This window comes from Heptranchias perlo, chromosome 6 (genome assembly GCF_035084215.1).
Source record: "Heptranchias perlo isolate sHepPer1 chromosome 6, sHepPer1.hap1, whole genome shotgun sequence".
Classification (NCBI taxonomy): domain Eukaryota; kingdom Metazoa; phylum Chordata; class Chondrichthyes; order Hexanchiformes; family Hexanchidae; genus Heptranchias; species Heptranchias perlo.
Genome location: NC_090330.1, coordinates 2,686,375 through 2,705,909, shown reverse-complemented (window position 1 = coordinate 2,705,909; position 19,535 = coordinate 2,686,375). Strand labels below are relative to the sequence as shown.

Genomic DNA, 19,535 nt, shown 5'->3' with positions numbered 1-19,535 from the left:
AGTGAAGACGGACACAAAATATCTGTTCAATTCATCCGCCGTTTCCTTATTCTCCATTATTAATTCCCCAGACTCACTCTCTAGAGGACCAACGCTCACTTTACTTACTCTTTTCCTTTTTAAATACCTGTAGAAACTCTTACTATCTGTTTTTATATTTCTAGCTAGCTTTCTCTCGTACTCTAATTTCTCCCTCCTTATTATTCTTTTAGTCATTCTTTGCTATTTTTTATATTCTGTCCAATCTTCTGAACTGCCACTAATCTTCGTGGAATTGTATGCTTTTTCTTTCAATTTGATACGATCTTTAACTTCCTTCGTTGGCCACGGATGGTACGTCCTTCCCCTAGAGTCTTTCTCGCTGGAATGTATCTTTGCTGAGTGGTATGAAATATCTCATTAAATCTCTGCCTCTGCATCTCCACTGACCTATCCCTTAACCTAATTTCCGAGTTCACTTTAGCCAGCTCTGTCTTAATGTCCTCATAATTGCCCTTACTTCAGTTTAAAACACCAGTCTTAGACTTACTCTACTCCACCTCAAACTGAATGCGAAATTCAATCATATTGCGATCATAGGGTGAAATGTCAGTCATTGACAGTCTCACTATAATAGGGTGTAATGTCAGTCATTGACAGTCTCACTGTAATAGGGTGTAATGTCAGTCATTGACAGTCTCACTATAATAGGATGATGTCAGTCATTGACAGTCTCACTATAATAGGGTGTAATGTCAGACATTGACAGTCTCACTATAATAGGGTTTAATGTCAGACATTGACAGTCTCACTATAATAGGTTGTAATTTCAGTCATTGACAGTCTCACTATAATAGGATGTAATGTCAGACATTGACAGTCTCACTATAATAGGTTGTAATTTCAGTCATTGACAGTCTCACTATGATAGGGTGTAATGTCAGTCATTGACAGTCTCACTATAATAGGATGATGTCAGTCATTGACAGTCTCACTATAATAGGGTGTAATGTCAGACATTGACAGTCTCACTATAATAGGGTGTAATGTCAGCCATTGACAGTCTCACTATAATAGGGTGTAATGTCAGACATTGACAGTCTCACTATAATAGGATGTAATGTCAGTCATTGACAGTCTCACTATAATAGGGTGTAATGTCAGTCATTGACAGTCTCACTATAATAGGGTTTAATGTCAGTCATTGACAGTCTCACTATAATAGGGTTTAATGTCAGCCATTGACAGTCTCACTATAATAGGGTTTAATGTCAGACATTGACAGTCTCACTATAATAGGATGTAATGTCAGTCATTGACAGTCTCACTATAATAGGGTGTAATGTCAGCCATTGACAGTCTCACTATAATAGGATGTAATGTCAGCCATTGACAGTCTCACTATAATAGGGTTTAATGTCAGACATTGACAGTCTCACTATGATAGGGTGTAATGTCAGTCATTGACAGTCTCACTATAATAGGGTGTAATGTCAGACATTGACAGTCTCACTATAATAGGGTTTAATGTCAGACATTGACAGTCTCACTATAATAGGGTTTAATGTCAGACATTGACAGTCTTACTATAATAGGGTGTAATGTCAGACATTGACAGTCTCACTATAATAGGGTGTAATGTCAGTCATTGACAGTCCCACTATAATAGGGTGTAATGTCAGCCATTGACAGTCTCACTATAATAGGGTGTAATGTCAGTCATTGACAGTCTCACTATAATAGGGTGTAATGTCAGTCATTGACAGTCTCACTATAATAGGGTGTAATGTCAGTCATTGACAGTCTCACTATAATAGGGTGTAATGTCAGTCATTGACAGTCTCACTATAATAGGGTGTAATGTCAGTCATTGACAGTCTCACTATAATAGGGTGTAATGTCAGTCATTGACAGTCTCACTATAATAGGGTTTAATGTCAGTCATTGACAGTCTCACTATAATAGGGTTTAATGTCAGTCATTGACAGTCTCACTATAATAGGGTTTAATGTCAGACATTGACAGTCTCACTCTAATAGGGTGTAATGTCAGTCATTGACAGTCTCACTATAATAGGGTGTAATGTCAGTCATTGACAGTCTCACTATAATAAGGTGTAATGTCAGTCATTGACAGTCTCACTATAATAGGGTTTAATGTCAGTCATTGACAGTCTCACTATAATAGGGTTTAATGTCAGTCATTGACAGTCTCACTATAATAGGGTTTAATGTCAGACATTGACAGTCTCACTATAATAGGATGTAATGTCAGTCATTGACAGTCTCACTATAATAGGGTGTAATGTCAGTCATTGACAGTCTCACTATAATAAGGTGTAATGTCAGTCATTGACAGTCTCACTATAATAGGGTTTAATATCAGACATTGACAGTCTCACTATAATAGGATGTAATGTCCGTCATTGACAGTCTCACTATAATAGGGTGTAATGTCAGACATTGACAGTCTCACTATAATAGGATGTAATGTCAGTCATTGACAGTCTCACTATAATAGGGTTTAATGTCAGACATTGACAGTCTCACTCTAATAGGGTGTAATGTCAGTCATTGACAGTCTCACTATAATAGGATGTAATGTCAGTCATTGACAGTCTCACTGTAATAGGATGTAATGTCAGTCATTGACAGTCTCACTATAATAGGATGTAATGTCAGTCATTGACAGTCTCACTATAATAGGAGGTAATGTCAGTCATTGACAGTCTCACTATAATAGGATGTAATGTCAGTCATTGACAGTCTCACTATAATAGGATGTAATGTCAGTCATTGACAGTCTCACTGTAATAGGATGTAATGTCAGTCATTGACAGTCTCACTATAATAGGGTGTAATGTCAGACATTTGTAAACAATTTTACAACACCAAGTTATAGTCCAGCAATTTTATTTTAAATTCACAAGCTTTCGGAGGCTTCCTCCTTCCTCAGGTGAACGATGTCGAAATGAAATCCTCAAAATGAAATCGCATTTATAATTCACAGAACAATGCTTGGTGATTACAGACAGTTTTTTCAACTGCCCGTTGCCAAGGCAATCAGTGTGCAGACAGACAGGTGTTACCTGCAAGGTCTCAGAATATACAAATCACCAAAAAAAAACAACAAACAAAAAAAAACAGAGATGGAGAGGTAGAAACATAGAAAAGACAGCAACTGACCCGTTATATTAAAAACCGATAACATTTGTTCGCTGGTGGGGTAACGTGTCGCGTGACATGAACCCAAGTCAGACATTGTCAGTCATTGACAGTCTCACTATAATAGGGTGTAATGTCAGTCATTGACAGTCTCACTATAATAGGGTTTAATGTCAGACATTGACAGTCTCACTATAATAGGGTTTAATGTCAGACATTGACAGTCTCACTATAATAGGATGTAATGTCAGACATTGACAGTCTCACTATAATAGGGTGTAATGTCAGACATTGACAGTCTCACTATAATAGGATGTAATGTCAGCCATTGACAGTCTCACTATAATAGGATGTAATGTCAGACATTGACAGTCTCACTATAATAGGGTGTAATGTCAGACATTGACAGTCTCACTATAATAGGGTGTAATGTCAGACATTGACAGTCTCACTATAATAGGATGTAATGTCAGACATTGACAGTCTCACTATAATAGGGTTTAATGTCAGTCATTGACAGTCTCACTATAATAGGGTGTAATGTCAGACATTGACAGTCTCACTAATAGGGTTTAATGTCAGACATTGACAGTCTCACTATAATAGGGTTTAATGTCAGCCATTGACAGTCTCAATATAATAGGGTTTAATGTCAGTCATTGACAGTCTCACTATAATAGGGTGTAATGTCAGTCATTGACAGTCTCACTATAATAGGGTGTAATGTCAGACATTGACAGTCTCACTATAATAGGATGTAATGTCAGACATTGACAGTCTCACTATAATAGGATGTAATGTCAGTCATTGACAGTCTCACTATAATAGGGTGTAATGTCAGTCATTGACAGTCTCACTATAATAGGGTGTAATGTCAGTCATTGACAGTCTCACTATAATAGGATGTAATGTCAGTCTCGCTCTATTGGTCACTCAGGGAAAGTATCAGATTGCTGGTGGTTCCAGTGGTACCTTTAAGAATCAGAGCTTTTAGAGATGAATTACTCAGAATGTGCAGCTCGGAAACAGGCCATTCAGCCCATCTGGTCTATGCCGGTGTTTATGCTCCACGTGAGCCTCCTCCCTCCCTGTATCATCTCACCCTATCAGCATATCCTTCTATTCCTTTCTTCCTCAGGTGTTTATTGAGCTTCCCCTTAAATGTATCTATACTAGTCGCCTCAACCACTCCATGTGGGAGTGAGTTCCACATTCTCACCGCTCTCTGGGTAAAGTAGTTTCTCCTGAATTCCTCACTGGATTTATTAGTGACTATCTTATATTTATGGCCCCTCGTTTTGGACTCCCCCACAAGTGGAAACATCTTCTCCACATCTAACCTGTCAAACCCCTTTATAATTTTAAGGCCTCTCCCAGGTCACTCCTCAGCCTTCTCTTTTTTCCTGAAAAATAGAGTCCCAGTCTCTTGACCCTTTGCTGATCGTTATAACCTGTCAGTTCTGGTAACATCCAAGTAAATCACTTTTGCACCTTCCCCAATGCTTTTTGTAATTATGGGGACCAGAACTGTGCCCAGTATTCCAAGTGTGGTCTAACCAAGGTTCTGTACAAGTTCATCGTAACTTGTCTGCTTTTGAATTCGGTTCCTGTAGAAACGAAACCCCCCCCCCCCCCACTGCTTGGTTTGCACTTTTCGTGGCTTTGTTAACCTGGATGAAGAAGGGAGAAATTGGGAAACAATTGTTTAGAAGCTTTTTTTCTTTCAGGCAGACTTGAGGAGTGGGCAGAGACTGTTTCTACAGTGCAGATACCCAGTCATACTGTGTGCCCCCACCCCCCCCCGACCGACACTTTAATGTACCTGACTATTTGACTAATCACTTCAATAATTGATAGACCCGTTGACTCAGAACCCAATCGATCAGACCATTCCAACAAGCAATAAAATATTACACTTTAATAATGAAAAGCATCATTTTTCCCCTCTCACTTCCTCTGACCTCTGGCCTTTGAACCAGGGTAGTTCATAAAGATCTGCCTGGCCACCACCCCCCCCCCCCGCCCGCCCCTGCCTTTCTTTGTAAAGAGCAGGCAGCTGGGCCTGCTCCGCAACGTCTTGTTGCCTTGTGCAGCGTCAGAGCATCCCCCTCGTCAGGCTCCTACCGAGGGCCGCAACCTTTTAGGCCCCTGAAGCCTTCGAGCAATTAGTCGCCACCCACCAGCCCCCATCTTTATCTGAGGGTCAACAGCTGGGTGACACCGCAGAGCTGGTGGCGCGCGTTTAGAGGTCCTCGCCTTATAATATTTGATTAATAGCCTCCACGCTCCCCATCGCCCCCGCCTCCCCCTTTTTTTACTCCTGTGTGAGCTGGGCGCGGAGAAGCTCCACATTCAGATCGATCCGGTCATCTGTGGGGAAATCTATCCGTCACCAGTGTGAAGTGAGCCCAGTAAATGATGGGCCTGACTTTCCGAGGTGCAAAGTTCACTGACTTTGGCTGTTTTTTTCTGTTCTCTGTTGGAATTGCAACTTTACTGGGGAGTGGTGTAGTGGGGGGGGGGGGGGGGGGGTGGGGGGAACGGCTGGATGAGTAATTCAGAAATCAATAGGTGTCACAATAAAAGGAAAACACAATAAGTGGCGCATTGAGTATTTTTTTAAAAACCTTTTAACCCTTCCCGGTCAGGCAGCAATCTGACAATAGTTGCTTCTCTCTCCGTGGGAACAGGAGGAGGCCATTCAGCCCCTCCAGCCTGTCCCGCCATTCAATCAGACCGCGGCTGATCTGTGCCTCGACTCCATGTCCCCGCCTTTGCTCCGTATCCCTTGATACCCCTACGGGACAAAAATCTATCGATCTCAGTCTTGAAAATTGTCTCAGCCCATCTGCTGCTGAAACCCTCATCCGTGCTTTTGTTACCTCCTGTCTCGACTATTCCAAGGCCTCCCATCCTTCACCCTCCATAAATTTCAGCTCATCCATAACTCTGCTGCCCGTATCCTAACTCGCACCAAGTCCCGTTCACCCATCACCCCCCTGTGCTCGCTGACTTACATCGGCTCCCGGTCTGGCAACGCCTCGAATTTAAAATCCTCATCCTTGTTTTCAAATCCCTCCATGGCCTCGCCCCCCTCCCTATCTCTGTAACCTCCTCCAGCCCTACAACCCTCCGAGATCTCTGTGCTCCTCCAATTCTGGCCTCTTGCACATCCCCGATTTCCTTCTCCCCACCATTGGCGGCCGTGCCTTCAGCTGCCTAGGCCCTAAGCTCTGGAATTCCCTCCCTAAACCTCTCCGCCTCTTTACCTCTCTCCTCCTTTAAAATCCTCCCTCAAAACCTGCCTCTTTCACCAAGCTTTTAGTCACCCCTCCTAATAACTCTTTTGGCTCATTGTTAATTTGTGTCTGATTACGCTTCAGCTGACACTCCAGTGCAATACTGAGCGAGTGCTGCACTGTCAGGTGCCATCTTTCAGATGAGACATTAAACCGAGGCCCGGTCTGCCCTCACAGATGGACATAAAAGATCCCACGGCCACTATTTCGAAGAAGAGCAGGGGTGTTCTTCCCGATGTCCTGGGCCAATATTTATCCCTCAATTAATATCACTAAAAAACAGATTATCTGATCATTTATCTCATTGCTGTTTGTGGGATCTTGCTGTGCGCAAGTTGGCTGCCGTGTTTCCTACATAACAGCAGTGACTACATTTCAAAAGTACTTCATTGGCTGTAAAGTGTTTTGGGCTGTCCTGGGGTGGTGAAAGGCGCTGAATAATTGCAAGTTCTTCCTTTTATGCTCCTGGAGGTGTTTTCCTACATTAAAGGTGCTGTTTAAAAGCAAGTTGCTGTTGTCATCAACACACCTGCAATGAGTAAAGCACAAATTCCGTCAAAGAAGCATAAAATTGCCCACAGCCTACGCTTTCTGCTGAAATACCGAACGTTGTACACACAAAAATATCCAGTTTCATTGTACCCTGAGAGAGAGAGAGAGAGAGACACACACGCACAGAGTGACAGAGATACAGAAAGAAAGGCAGAGAGACATATATATATTTACAAGGAGTGAGAGAGGTATAGATAGACAAACAGATAATAGTTCCCGCAGCACCAATGTCAGGACAGGTTAGGTTAAAAATCAGGCCGGTGCTGCCTGGTTACCTCAGTCTAGTGAACGGTGATTCACTCTGAGAGAATATAAACAGTTTTTAAAGTTGCCCTTTCCCCTCTGGTGAATGGCACCCTGTGCAGTACAAAAGGCAATGGTCACCACAGTCTGACTGACACACTACACGCGTCTGTGGAGTTATGTCCAGCTGTTTCTGTCCCATTCTCCTCCCACAGGTCAATGATGGAGAGTTCTCTGTTTCCCTATTGTTCTGGCCCCACATTTTTAAATGATTACACTCCCCCCCCCCCCCCCCCCCCCCCCCCAAGCTGTTGGGAGTCAGCTTTCCGAATGGTGGGGGAGGGAGGGGAGAGGAGACGACAGGGGGAAACCCTGCAAAAAAAAAACAGACACAAAGCATCTGCCAGCACGTAGCTTCCAGAAAGGACTCCAGACAAATGTCACCACTTCCTTGCCCGGAGGTATGACGGTATCCTAAGCAAGCAGACCCAGGGCACGTGGAAAGACAGGAGGTCCCGGAACCAGGTCAAGTGAGACAGAGAGCAGAACACAGCAGGATGTCTCGGGGAAAGGCAAGCCGAGCTGTCTGAAGAACATTTATTAACTCTGCACTTGTTTAACAACAGGCTTCTGGACGAAGTGGGGGGTGGGGGAAGAGAGTAAAAAAAGGGGCCAAGGGGAGTCGGAGTTTAATGGTGTGCCTCGAGGGTACGGCAGCCTGTGGAGATGTGTTGTAGTGGTAACAGGACACTGCTAGGGGACAGGTGGACAGAGCGGGGTCTGTTTTGTGTCAGCGCTCGAGGTGTCCGACATGAAGAGAGCAGTTGTTGCACAGGGAAAAAAAAAATCTGTCCCTTTTTCTTCTTCATAGAATCATAGAAGTTTACAGCACAGAAGGAGGCCATTCGGCCCATCGTGTCTGTGCCGGCCGAAAAAGAGCTATCCAGCCTAATCTCACTTTCCAGCTCTTGGTCTGTAGCCCTGTAGGTCACGGCACTTCAAGTGCACATCCAAGTAGTTTTTAAATGCAATGAGGGTTTCTGCCTCTGCCACCCTCTCAGGCCATGAGTTCCAGACTCCCACCACCCTCTGGGTGAAAACAATTCTCCTCAACTCCCCTCTAATCCTTCTACCAATTACTTTAAATCTATGCCCCCTGGTTATTGACCTCTCCGCTAAGGGAAATAGGTCCTTCCTGTCCACTCTATCTCGGCCCCTCATAATTTTATACACCTCAATTAAATCTCCCCTCAGCCTCCTCTGTTCCAAAGAAAACAATCCCAGCCTGTCCAACCTTTCCTCATAGCTAAAATTCTCCAGCCCTGGCAACATCCTCGTAAATCTCCTCTGTACCTCTCCTCTTCTCCTCTTTCAGCCAGTTTTTTCCTTCTCTCCTTCCTGAAGGTATTGACTCCTAAGGCCTCCTCTGGTATCTCCCCCAAGTATCCGTTCTTCACATTTGGTGTCAGCCATGGCTCAGTGGGTAGCACTTTCGCCTCTGAGTCAGAAGGTCATGGGTTTGAGCCCCACTCCAGAGACTTGAGCACATAATCCAGGCTGACACTCCCAGTGCAGTGCTGAGGGAGTGCTGCACTGTCAGAGGTGCCGTCTTTCGGATGGGATGTCGAACCGAGGCCCCGTCTGCCTTCTCAGGTGGACATAAAAGATCCCACGGCTACGATATGAAGAAGAGCAGGGGAATTCTCCGTGGTGTCCTGGGGCCAATATTTATCCCTCAACCAACATCACTAAAAACCAGATTATCTGGTCATTTATCACATTGCTGTTTGTGGGAGCTTGCTGTGCGCAAATTAGCTGCCGCGTTTCCCACATAACAACACTTCAAAAAGTACTTAATTGGCTGTAAAGTGCTTTGGGGCGTCCTGAGGTCGTGAAAGATAGAAACATAGAAAATTTACAGCACAGAAGGAGGCCATTCAGCCCATCGTGTCTGTGCTGGTCGAAATAGAGCTACCCAGCCTAATCCCGCTTTCCAGCAATTGGTACGTAGCCCTATAGGTTCAAGTGGACATACAAGTACTTTTTAAATGCCTCTACCACCATTCCAGGCAGTGAGTTCCAGACCCCCACCACCCTCTGGGTGAAAAACTTTTCCTCAGCTCCCCTCTAATCCTTCTACCAATTACTTTAAATCTATACCCCCTGCTTATTGACCTCTCTGCTAAGGGAAATAGGTCCATCCTATCCACTCTATCTAGGCCCCTTAAAATTTTATACACCTCAATTAAATCTCCCCTCAGCCTCCTCTATTCCAAAGAAAACAGCCCAGCCTATCCAATCGTTCCTCATAGCTAAAATTCTCCAGCCCTGGCAACATCCTCATAAATCTCCTCTGCACTCTCTCTAGTGCAATCACATCTTTCCTGTAATGTGGTGACCAGAGCTGTACACAGTACTCAAGCTGTGGCCTAACTTGTGTTTTTTACAGTTCCAGCATAACCTCCCTGCTCTTATATTCTATGCCTCGGCTAATAAAGGAAAGTATCCCATATGCCTTCTTAACCACCTTACCTACCTGTCCTGCTACCTTCAGGGATCTGTGGACATGCACTCCAAGGTCCTTCACTTCCTCCACAATTCTCAGTATCCTCCCATTTATTGTGTATTCCCTTGCCTTGTTTGCCCTCCCCGAATGCATTACCTCACACTTCTCCGGATTGAATTCCATTTGCCACTTTTAAGAACATAAGAACATAAGAAATTGGAGCAGGAGTAGGCCAATCGGCCCCTCGAGCCTGCTCCGCCATTCAATAAGATCATGGCTGATCTGATCCCAACCACAAATCTAAAGAACACAAGAAGTCGGAGCAGGACCCGGCCACATAGCCCCTGGGCCCTCTCCGCCACCCACAGGGCATTGACCGATCCGAACTCAGCTTCATGTCCAATTTCCTGCCCGCTCCCCATAACCCCTAATTCCCTTTACTTCTAGGAAACTGTCTATTTCTGTTTTAAATTTATCTAATGATGTAGCTTCCACAGCTTCCTGGGGCAGCAAATTCCACAGACCCACCACCCTCTTTTCTGCCCACCTGACCAGTCCATTGATATCTTCCTGCAGTCTGCAGCTTTCCTCCTCACTATCAACCACAGGGCCAATTTTTGTATCATCTGCAAATTTCTTAATCATGCCCCCTACATTTAAGTCTAAATCATTAATATATACCACAAAAAGCAAGGAGCCTAGTACTGAGCTCTGCGGATCCCCACTGGAAACAGCCTTCCAATCACAAAAACACTGGTTTGCTTCCTGCCACACAATTTTGGATTCAATTTGCCACTTTCCCTTGGATCCCATGGGCTTTTACTTTTTTGACCAGTCTGCCATATGAGACCTTGTCAAAAGCCCTGCTAAAATCCATGTAGACTACATCAAACGCACTACCCTCATCGACTCTCCTTGTTGCCGCCTCAAAAAATTCAATCAAGTTAGTGAGACACCTCCTTCTCTTGACAAATCCATGTTGACTGTCCTTGATTAATCCGTGCCTTTATAAATGACGGTTTATGCTGTCCCTCAGAGTTGATTTCAATAATTTGCCCACCACCGAGGTTAGACTGATTGGCCTGTAATTACTCAGTCTATCCTTATCTCCCTTTTTAAACAACGGTACAACGTTAGCAGTCTTCCAATCCTCCCGCACCACGCCTGTAGCCAGCGAGGATTGGAAAATGATGGTCAGAACCTCCTCTATTTCCTCCCTTGCTTCTTTTAGCAGCCTGGGATACATTTCATCATGGCCTAGCGATTTATCTACTTTCAAAGATACTGAACCCATTAATACTTCCTCTCTCACTATGTTTGTCCCATCCAATATTTCACACTCCTCCTTTTTAACTACAAGCTCTGCATCGTCCCCCTCTTTTGTGAAGACAGATGCAAAGTGTTCATTAAGAACCATACCCACATCTTCCGCCTCCACACATAGGTTACCTTTGGATTTTCCTTAATTTTACTTGCCAATACTTTTTCATGCCCTCTCTTTGCTTTCCTAATTTCCTCTTTAATTTCACCCTTGCAGTTTCTATACTCCTCGAGGCTTTCTGCAGTATTGAGCTCCTGGTGTCTGACATAAGCTTCCCTTTTTTGCCTTCTCTTACCCTGTTTGCTCCTTGTCATCCAGGGGGCTCTAGATTTGGCAGCCCCACCCTTTTTCTTTGTGGGACCATGTTTACTCTGAACCCCTTGAATCTCTCCCTTGAATGCCGCCCACTGCTCTGACACCAATTTACCTTCAAGTAGCTGTTTCCAGTCCACTTTTGCTAAATCACTTCTCAGCTTAGTAAAATTGGCCTTTCCCCAATTTAGAACTTTTACTCCTGTTCTATCTTTGTACTTTTCCATAACTGTGCTAAATCTAACTGAATTATGATCACAACCGCCAAAATGCACTTTCACTGATACTCCTTCCACCTGCCCAGCTTCGTTCCCTAAAACTAAATCCAGAGCTGCTCGCCCCCCACCCCCCCACCCTGTGTTGGGGGGGGGGGGGGCTAAAAGAGCTAAAAAAGTTCTCCTGAATGCGATTTAAGAATTCTGCGCCCTCTATACTTTTACACTGATTGTATCCCAGTTAATATTAGGGTGGTTGAAATCCCCTACTATTACTGCCCGTCTCAGAAATTTGCCTACATATTTGCTCTTCTATCTCCCTCTGACTGTTTGGGGGTCTATAGTACACTGAAAGGCGCTATAGAAACGGGAGTTCTTTCCCAAGTCCTATCTTGAACTGTGAGTGTCGGCAGAAGATTCGATGGCACAAAGTCGAGCCCAAAACTCCCTGACTGACATCCACACTCGTCCTTTCTGTGGAGGGGGGGTGGTCACTGGATACCGATCGGGAGCAGGGGCCGCGGCTGATTGGTATTTATCCCCCCTCCCTAACCCAGGATTGCGTCAGCGATGATCAACTGACTCAGCGCAGACCCGTCTAGTTGTCGCACACTGTTGCCTTTACCAAATGAGCACCCGGTTACCCAGTAGCCTAGTGGTTATGGCACCGGACTAGCAACTCACAGGTTAGCAGTTCAAATCCCACTGCAGCTCCAGATATTGAAAGCTGTGTCAGATTGTGGTCAAAACCCAACTGATTCACTAACGTTCTTCAGGGAAGGGAACCTGTCGTCCTTGTCCGGTCTGACCTACATGTGACTCCAGTCCCACACCCAATGTGGTTGACTCAGGACCACTTTAGGGATGAGCAACCAATATGGTCATGCCAGTGTCACCCACATCCCAAAACCCCGTGAATTGTATTTATCTGTCCCCCCCGCCCCGTTTTTATTTTCCTTCCTTTGCTATTTTTGAGCTGTAATGAAGTATACTGCTTCTAGGGTAACTCCCTGCTGATTCACTCCACTTTCCCTGCAGGGAAACATTCAGCCCCCTCTCAGTCCCCACGGAGGACAGTGGGTATCTGACATGCTTGGATCCAGACCTATTCCTGCAGCTACACCACCATGACACTATATCACTTTACCATCTCAGCATTATACCACCTTGCAACCATGATCCTGTACCATTGCCTTTATTTTTATACTGACCCCCTTTTCTTTCCAATTTATATTGTTATCCAAAACTCTGCTGCCCGTATCCCAACTCATACCAAGTCCCATTCACCCATCACCCCTGTGCTCACTGACCTACATTGGCTCCCGGCCCAGAAACGCCTCAAATTTAAAATTCTCATCCTTGTGTTCAAATCCCTCCATGGCCTCGCCCCTCTCTATCCCTGTAGCCTTCTCCAGCCCTGCAACCCTCCGAGATCTCTGCACTCCTCCATTTCTGACCTCTTGCGCATCCCCGATTTTAATCGCTCCACCATTGGCGGCCGTGCCTTCAGCTGCCTGGGCCCTAAGCTCTGGAATTCCCTCCCTAAACCTCTCCCCCTTTCTCTCCTCCTTTAAGAAGCTCCTTAAAACCTACCTCTTTGACCAAGTTTTTGGTCTCCTAAAGTCTCCTTCTTTGGCTCGGCATCATATTTTGTCTGATTATGCTCCTGTGAAGCGCCTTAGGATGTTAAAGGCACAATAGAACTGCAAATTGTTGCAAGTGGGTGATGCACAGTAATACTTGACAGGCTCGAGCCAAATCTGCCGATGAATTACTCAACCAGTCGTGTGCTGGGGACACTTGGGTTTTCAGGCCTCCGACTTAAGAGAGTGAAGCTGGGGAACATCCCAGACGGAATGGCTGGGTTGGGAGATGCTGAATGAAAGTGTCAAAGGCTGAGGCAAGGCAGTGGTTGAACAGATGGGCAGAGGAGTTAGGATGGACGGTGGGCCAGAGGTAAGGCAGTTTTAGAGCGAATCTTTGGAATGCACTGCCTGAAAGGGCGGTGGAAGCAGATTCAGTCATATCTTTCAAAAGGGATTTGGATAAATACTTGAAGGGGAAAAAAATTGAAGGGCTGTGGGGAAAGAGCAGGAGGAATGGGACTAATTGGACAGCTCTTTCAAAGAGCCGGCACAGGCACGATGGGCCGAATGACCTGCTCCTGTCCTGTATGATTGTATGAAACTGGGGAGAGGTTTTTTGGGATGGTGGGTGTATCGGGGTGGTGAGCAGATGGGCGGCCTGGAGAGCGTGAAAGTGTTCACTGTTGGCCTTGTCAAATGATCGCGATCTCCACATTTCAATGTCCTTTTAGTAGAAGTGGAATTGGTTTCACATCCTGTAATCTTGTACATTACTGGGATCAGGAGTGTTATCTTCTCCTGTTCCTATCCCCAGCTGTGACAACTGATGCTTTATTTTGTAAACATTTTAAATTGTCCAGGCGGGCACTCGATTCACAGGCAGTCCTGAGTGGTAAGAAGATAGAGACTGTTGCGTGTATGTGCCGTGCCTTATCACATCTCTCAGAAATGCCTCCAAGCATTTTACATAACAATGAGTTACTTTAAAGTGCAGTGACTGCTATGCAAGCAAACCTGGGTGGGAGAGGAGGGGGAGAGGGTCATACGTATGCACAGCAAGATCCCACAAATGACCATTTTCCCTGTTTTTGATGGTGATGGTTGAAGGAGAGGATGTTGGCCAATTCTTCGAAACAACTCCCTTCTCTTCTCCAAGTGCGATCTTTAAAGCCTACTCTTGCGCACTGGTCGTTCGAAAGTAACGATTAGCGAACCAGGTTACGATGACCGTAGCTCAGCGATGTGCGACTGTGGCGACGGGCCACAAACGATGGACCACCTGCTCCGTTGCCAGCTCCTGCCTCGGTCCTGTAATGACGCTGACCTTACCAAACACAGTGACAAAGCCAGGGCACGTTCCCTAACCTCGAGGCAGGGAAGAGTGTGAAGCTGCGATATGACCACCTCCACCACTCAGTTGTCTCCTTTCAAGGCTAAAGAGCCTAAGTCTTTCCAGTCTTTCGTCCTAACTCAGTCCACCGACACGGGGGATCAGATTGCTTTCGGTAGCTGCTCCTGAACTTGTTTTCCCTCGTTGACCAGAATAGGACACGCCACCCAAGGTGCAGCCTGACAATCGACTTAAATAAATAAAACCACCTTACAAATCAATGCAGCGCAAATGTCCGCGGCCGGCTGAACACGTCCTCGGCTGAAACAGGAGGCCTTCAACAACAACAACAACTTCATTTATATAGCGCCTTTAATAATGTAGTAAAACATCCCAAGGCGCTTCACAGGAGCGATTATCAAACAAAAATTTGACTCCGAGCCACATAAGGAGATATTATGACAGGTGAGCAAAAGCTTGGTCAAAGTGGTAGGTTTTAAGGAGCGTCTTAAAGGAGGAGAGAGAGGCGGAGAGGTTTAGGGAGGGAATTCGAGAGCTCAGGGCCCAGGCGGGGTCTATTGGCGTTTTTGGTTCAGCTCAAGGCATTTACACTAAGGGTTTGCAGCCGATGGCAGGAGAATCTCACTAATGCGGTGAACTGAACTTCTTTACTGTGAAAACGCCTTGGCCCTGTCTGTGACAGATGTCTGTGGGTCGGCTCTGTGCTGTGAAGAGTTCCCCGGGGTTGTCGCCCTAATTCCAATTACACCAGAGACGTGAGCACATAATCCATGTTGACACTTCCGGTGCAGTGCTGAGGGAGCGATGCAGTGTCGGAGGGTCAGCGCTGAGGGAGCGATGCAGTGTCGGAGGGTCAGCGCTGAGGGAGCGATGCAGTGTCGGAGGGTCAGCGCTGAGGGAGCGATGCAGTGTCGGAGGGTCAGCGCTGAGGGAGCGATGCAGTGTCGGAGGGTCAGCGCTGAGGGAGCGATGCAGTGTCGGAGGGTCAGCGCTGAGGGAGCGATGCAGTGTCGGAGGGTCAGCGCTGAGGGAGCGATGCAGTGTCGGAGGGTCAGCGCTGAGGGAGCGATGCAGTGTCGGAGGGTCAGCGCTGAGGGAGCGATGCAGTGTCGGAGGGTCAGCGCTGAGGGAGCGATGCAGTGTCGGAGATGCCGTCTTTCGGATGAAGCGTTAAACGGGCTGTTTCCCTGGCCAGCACCCCCTGGTGGGGCCTAGCTCTGCCCTTTTTGGAGTGTGTGACACTTCATCTCACCAGGTTTACCAGCCTGCAGTCTTTACACCAAGGACCCATAACCATAAGAGATAGGAGCAGGAGTAGGCCATTCGGCCCCTCGAGCCTGCTCCGCCATTTAATGAGATCATGGCTGATCTGATTTTTACCTCAACTCCACTTTCCCGCCCTTTCCCCATATCCTTTGACTCCCTCGCTGATCTAAAATTTGTCTAACTCAGCCTTGAATGTATTCAATGACTCCGCCTCCACAGCTTTTTGGGGTAAAGAATTCCAAAGATTCACGACCCTCTGGGAGAAGAAATTCCTCCTCATTTCCGTCTTAAATGGGCGACCCCTTATTCTGAGACTATGCCCCCTAGTTTTAGATTCCCCCATGAGGGGTAACATCCTCTCAGCATCTACCCTATTGAGTCCCCTCCGAATCTTGTATGTTTCAATAAGATCTCCTCTCATTCTTCTAAACTCCAATGAGTATAGACCCAACCTGTTCAATCTTTCCTCATAAGACAACCCTTCCATACCCGGAATCAACCTAGTGAATCTTCTCTGAACCGCCTCCAATGCAAGTATGTCCTTCCTTAAATAAGGGCACCAGAACTGTACGCAGTACTCCAGGTGTGGCCTCACCAGCACCCTGTACAGTTGTAGCATGACTTCCCTGCTTTTATACTCCATCTCCCTAGAAATAAAGGCCAATATTCTGTTTGCCTTCTGGATTACCTGCTGCACCTGTATGTTGACTTTTTGTGTTTCATGTACGAGGACACCCAGATCCCTCTGTACCGCAGCATTTTATACTATTTCTCCATTCAAATAATATTTTGCTTTTTTCTTTTTCCTCCCAAAGTGGATGACTTCACATTTTCCCACATTATATTCCATCTGCCAAATTTTTGCCCATTGGCTTAACCTGTCAATATCCCTTTGCAGACACTTTGTGTCCTCATCGCAACTTGCTTTTCCACCTATCTTTGTATCATACCCCGTATGGTTTTTTTTAAACAGGCTTTATCAACTTGTCCTGCCACCTTCAAAAATACTTCCAGCATTTTAACTTTACTGGGGAAACTGCCAGAGATTTTTACACCATTTCTCAGAAGAATTCCACGTCTCACTCCCTCCCCCAGGGAAAAGGGATAGTTCAGCTGTCCCCACAGTACAGATCAACTCAACCAGTGCCACAACCAAACTTCCAAGGCTCCCTTCTGTGCCTCGTCTGCTCCACACCTTTAAATAATGATTCCTTAATGGCTTCCACTGTAATTTATGGCCCTAGCTGCGCCAGTATTATATTGCGGTCATTTTTCTATCCTCATTGATTGTGTGATTACTGTCCCATTCCTCACTGATTAGGCAAATTCCATTATTGATGAAAGGGAAATGATTTCCAAACAAATTGAAATTGAGTATTAAAGGGACAGTTCTGGCCCTTAAACAAACAACCCCAGTCCCACTCTGCTCTCTCCCCGAGTCCCACTTTGCTCTCTCACAGTCCCACCCAGTCCCATTGTGCTCTCTCTCGCAGAGTTCCACCAGTCCTACTGTTTGAAGTATAATCACTGTTATAGTGTAGGGAAACGCAGCAGCCAATTTCCGCACAGCAAGGTTCCACAAACAGCAATGTGATAATGACCAATAATCTGTTTTTTAGTGATGTTGGTTGAGGAATGAATATTGGCCCCAGGACACCGGGGAGAACTCCCCCCTGCTCTTCTTCAAAATAGCGGCCGTGGGATCGTTTACGTCCACCTGAGAGGGCAGAAGGGGCCTCGGTTTAATGTCTCATCCGAAAGACGGCACCTCAAACAGTGCAGCACTCCTTACTGGGTGTGTCAGCCTAGGTTTTGTGCTCAGGTGTCTGGAGTGGGACTTGTACCCACGACCTTCTGACTCAAAGGCAAGAAGAGTGCTACCCACTGAGCCAAGATTGACCCAAATTTTAATCATCGTTTGAACCAGCGTGTGACCATTGAACAAAACAGCTGGATCTCTGCTGAGACGCCTGAGCCAGATTCAATAGTAACTTCCGAAAGGGAATTGGATAAATACTTGAAAAGGAAAAATTTGGCAGGGCTATGGTGAAAAAGCACGGGGTGGAGGTGAGAGGGGGGGGGGGGGCGCGTGTGCGGGGAAGAGTGAGACTAATTGGATAGCTCTTTCAAAAGAGCCGGCACAGGTACGATGGGCCGAATGGCCTCCTTCTGTGCTGTTATGAGTCTGTGAAACCCTCAAGAGACACCGGATGAGAAATGAAGCAGCAACAGCAGCTCAGTCCAGGTGGCATATACAGCACGCCACGTACCAATGCCCAGAACTACCCACAGACAATGCCAGGGGCGGTGAGCCAGTATATATATGATTTTTTAAGCAATCATAAAACTCCGGAATTGATTGCCTACGAGCAAACAATCGCAATGCCACCCTTAGGAGCGTCTCTGCACAGCAGCGATCAATATTGTAAAGAGCAGAGTGTAAATCCTTCGCTGCAGCAAAAATGCTTTGGGGCACACCACATATCTCCGAGAGAAAGGATGCTCGCCAGGCTGTAATCTTGTAAAGCCCCGGCTGCTTGTCAAAGATCTACGTTGTTTTTTATCTGTGTTTATTTTCCGATGCATCATTTATATAATTTCAGGATAGGATAATGGATAGCTGTTAGAAGCTGCTGGGCAACGTGTGTGAGTGTGTCTCAAAAAATCCTCATCCTTGTTTACAAAGATCTCTCCGTGGCCTCGCCCAGCCCGACCTCTACGATCTCCCCCCGCCCGACCTCTACGATCTCCCCCCGCCCGACCTCTACGATCTCCCCCCGCCCGACCTCTACGATCTCCCCCCGCCCGACCTCTACGATCTCCCCCCGCCCCCAAGTCCCAGTTCATACCCACTGGCTCTTCTAGTTCTGGCCTTCTGTGCACCTCCCTTTTCCCAGGCCACTATTGGTGAACGAGTCTTCAGCCATCAGACCCCCTTGTACCCGGGCACACTCTCCCCAATCCCCCCGCCTCGTTACATCTCTCCCCCACCACGCCCCCCCCCCCCAACCTTCAAAAGCCTCCTCAATACCTCGTGCTTTGCCCAACTCTTCTCCCTACTCCTGCTCAGGTCCAATCTCCATGTTGTGAAGAACCTGGGGGCATTTCACTATGTTAAAGGCTTCATAAAAGAGACAGAGAGAGAGAGAATGTGAGTTGAGGGTGGGGCCTTAGTGAATAGAGGGGAGGGGTGCCGGCGAGCCGAGGGGAGGAGTGTCCGCGAGCCGAGGGGAGGGGTGTCGGCGAGCCGAGGGGAGGGGTGCCGGCGAGCCGAGGGGAGGGGTGTCGGCGAGCCGAGGGGAGGGGTGCCGGCGAGCCGAGGGGAGGAGTGTCCGCGAGCCGAGGGCAGGGGTGCCGGCGAGCCGAGGGCAGGGGTGTCGGCCAGCCGAGGGGAGGGGTGTCGGCGAGCCGAGGGGTGGGGTGTCGGCGAGGGGAGGGGGGTCGGCGAGCCGAGGGGAGGGGGGTCGGCGAGCCGAGGGGTGGAGTGTCGGCGAGGGGAGGGGGGTCGGCGAGCCGAGGGGTGGGGTGTCGGCGAGGGGAGGGGGGTCGGCGAGCCGAGGGGAGGGGGGGTCGGCGAGCCGAGGGGTGGAGTGTCGGCCAGCCGAGGGGAGGGGGGTCGGCGAGCCGAGGGGAGGGGTGTCGGCGAGCCGAGGGGAGGGGTGTCGGCGAGCCGAGGGGTGGGGGGTCGGCGAGCCGAGGGGAGGGGGGTCGGCGAGCCGAGGGGAGTCGGCGAGCTGAGGG

The 19,535-nt window shown here is 47.1% G+C and overlaps 1 protein-coding gene across 1 annotated transcript in view; it reads left to right on the top strand.

Annotated features, from left to right (window-relative positions):
• clpb (ClpB family mitochondrial disaggregase) overlaps positions 1-19,535 on the top strand; it is a 94,712-nt gene that overhangs the window by 35,423 nt on the left and 39,754 nt on the right.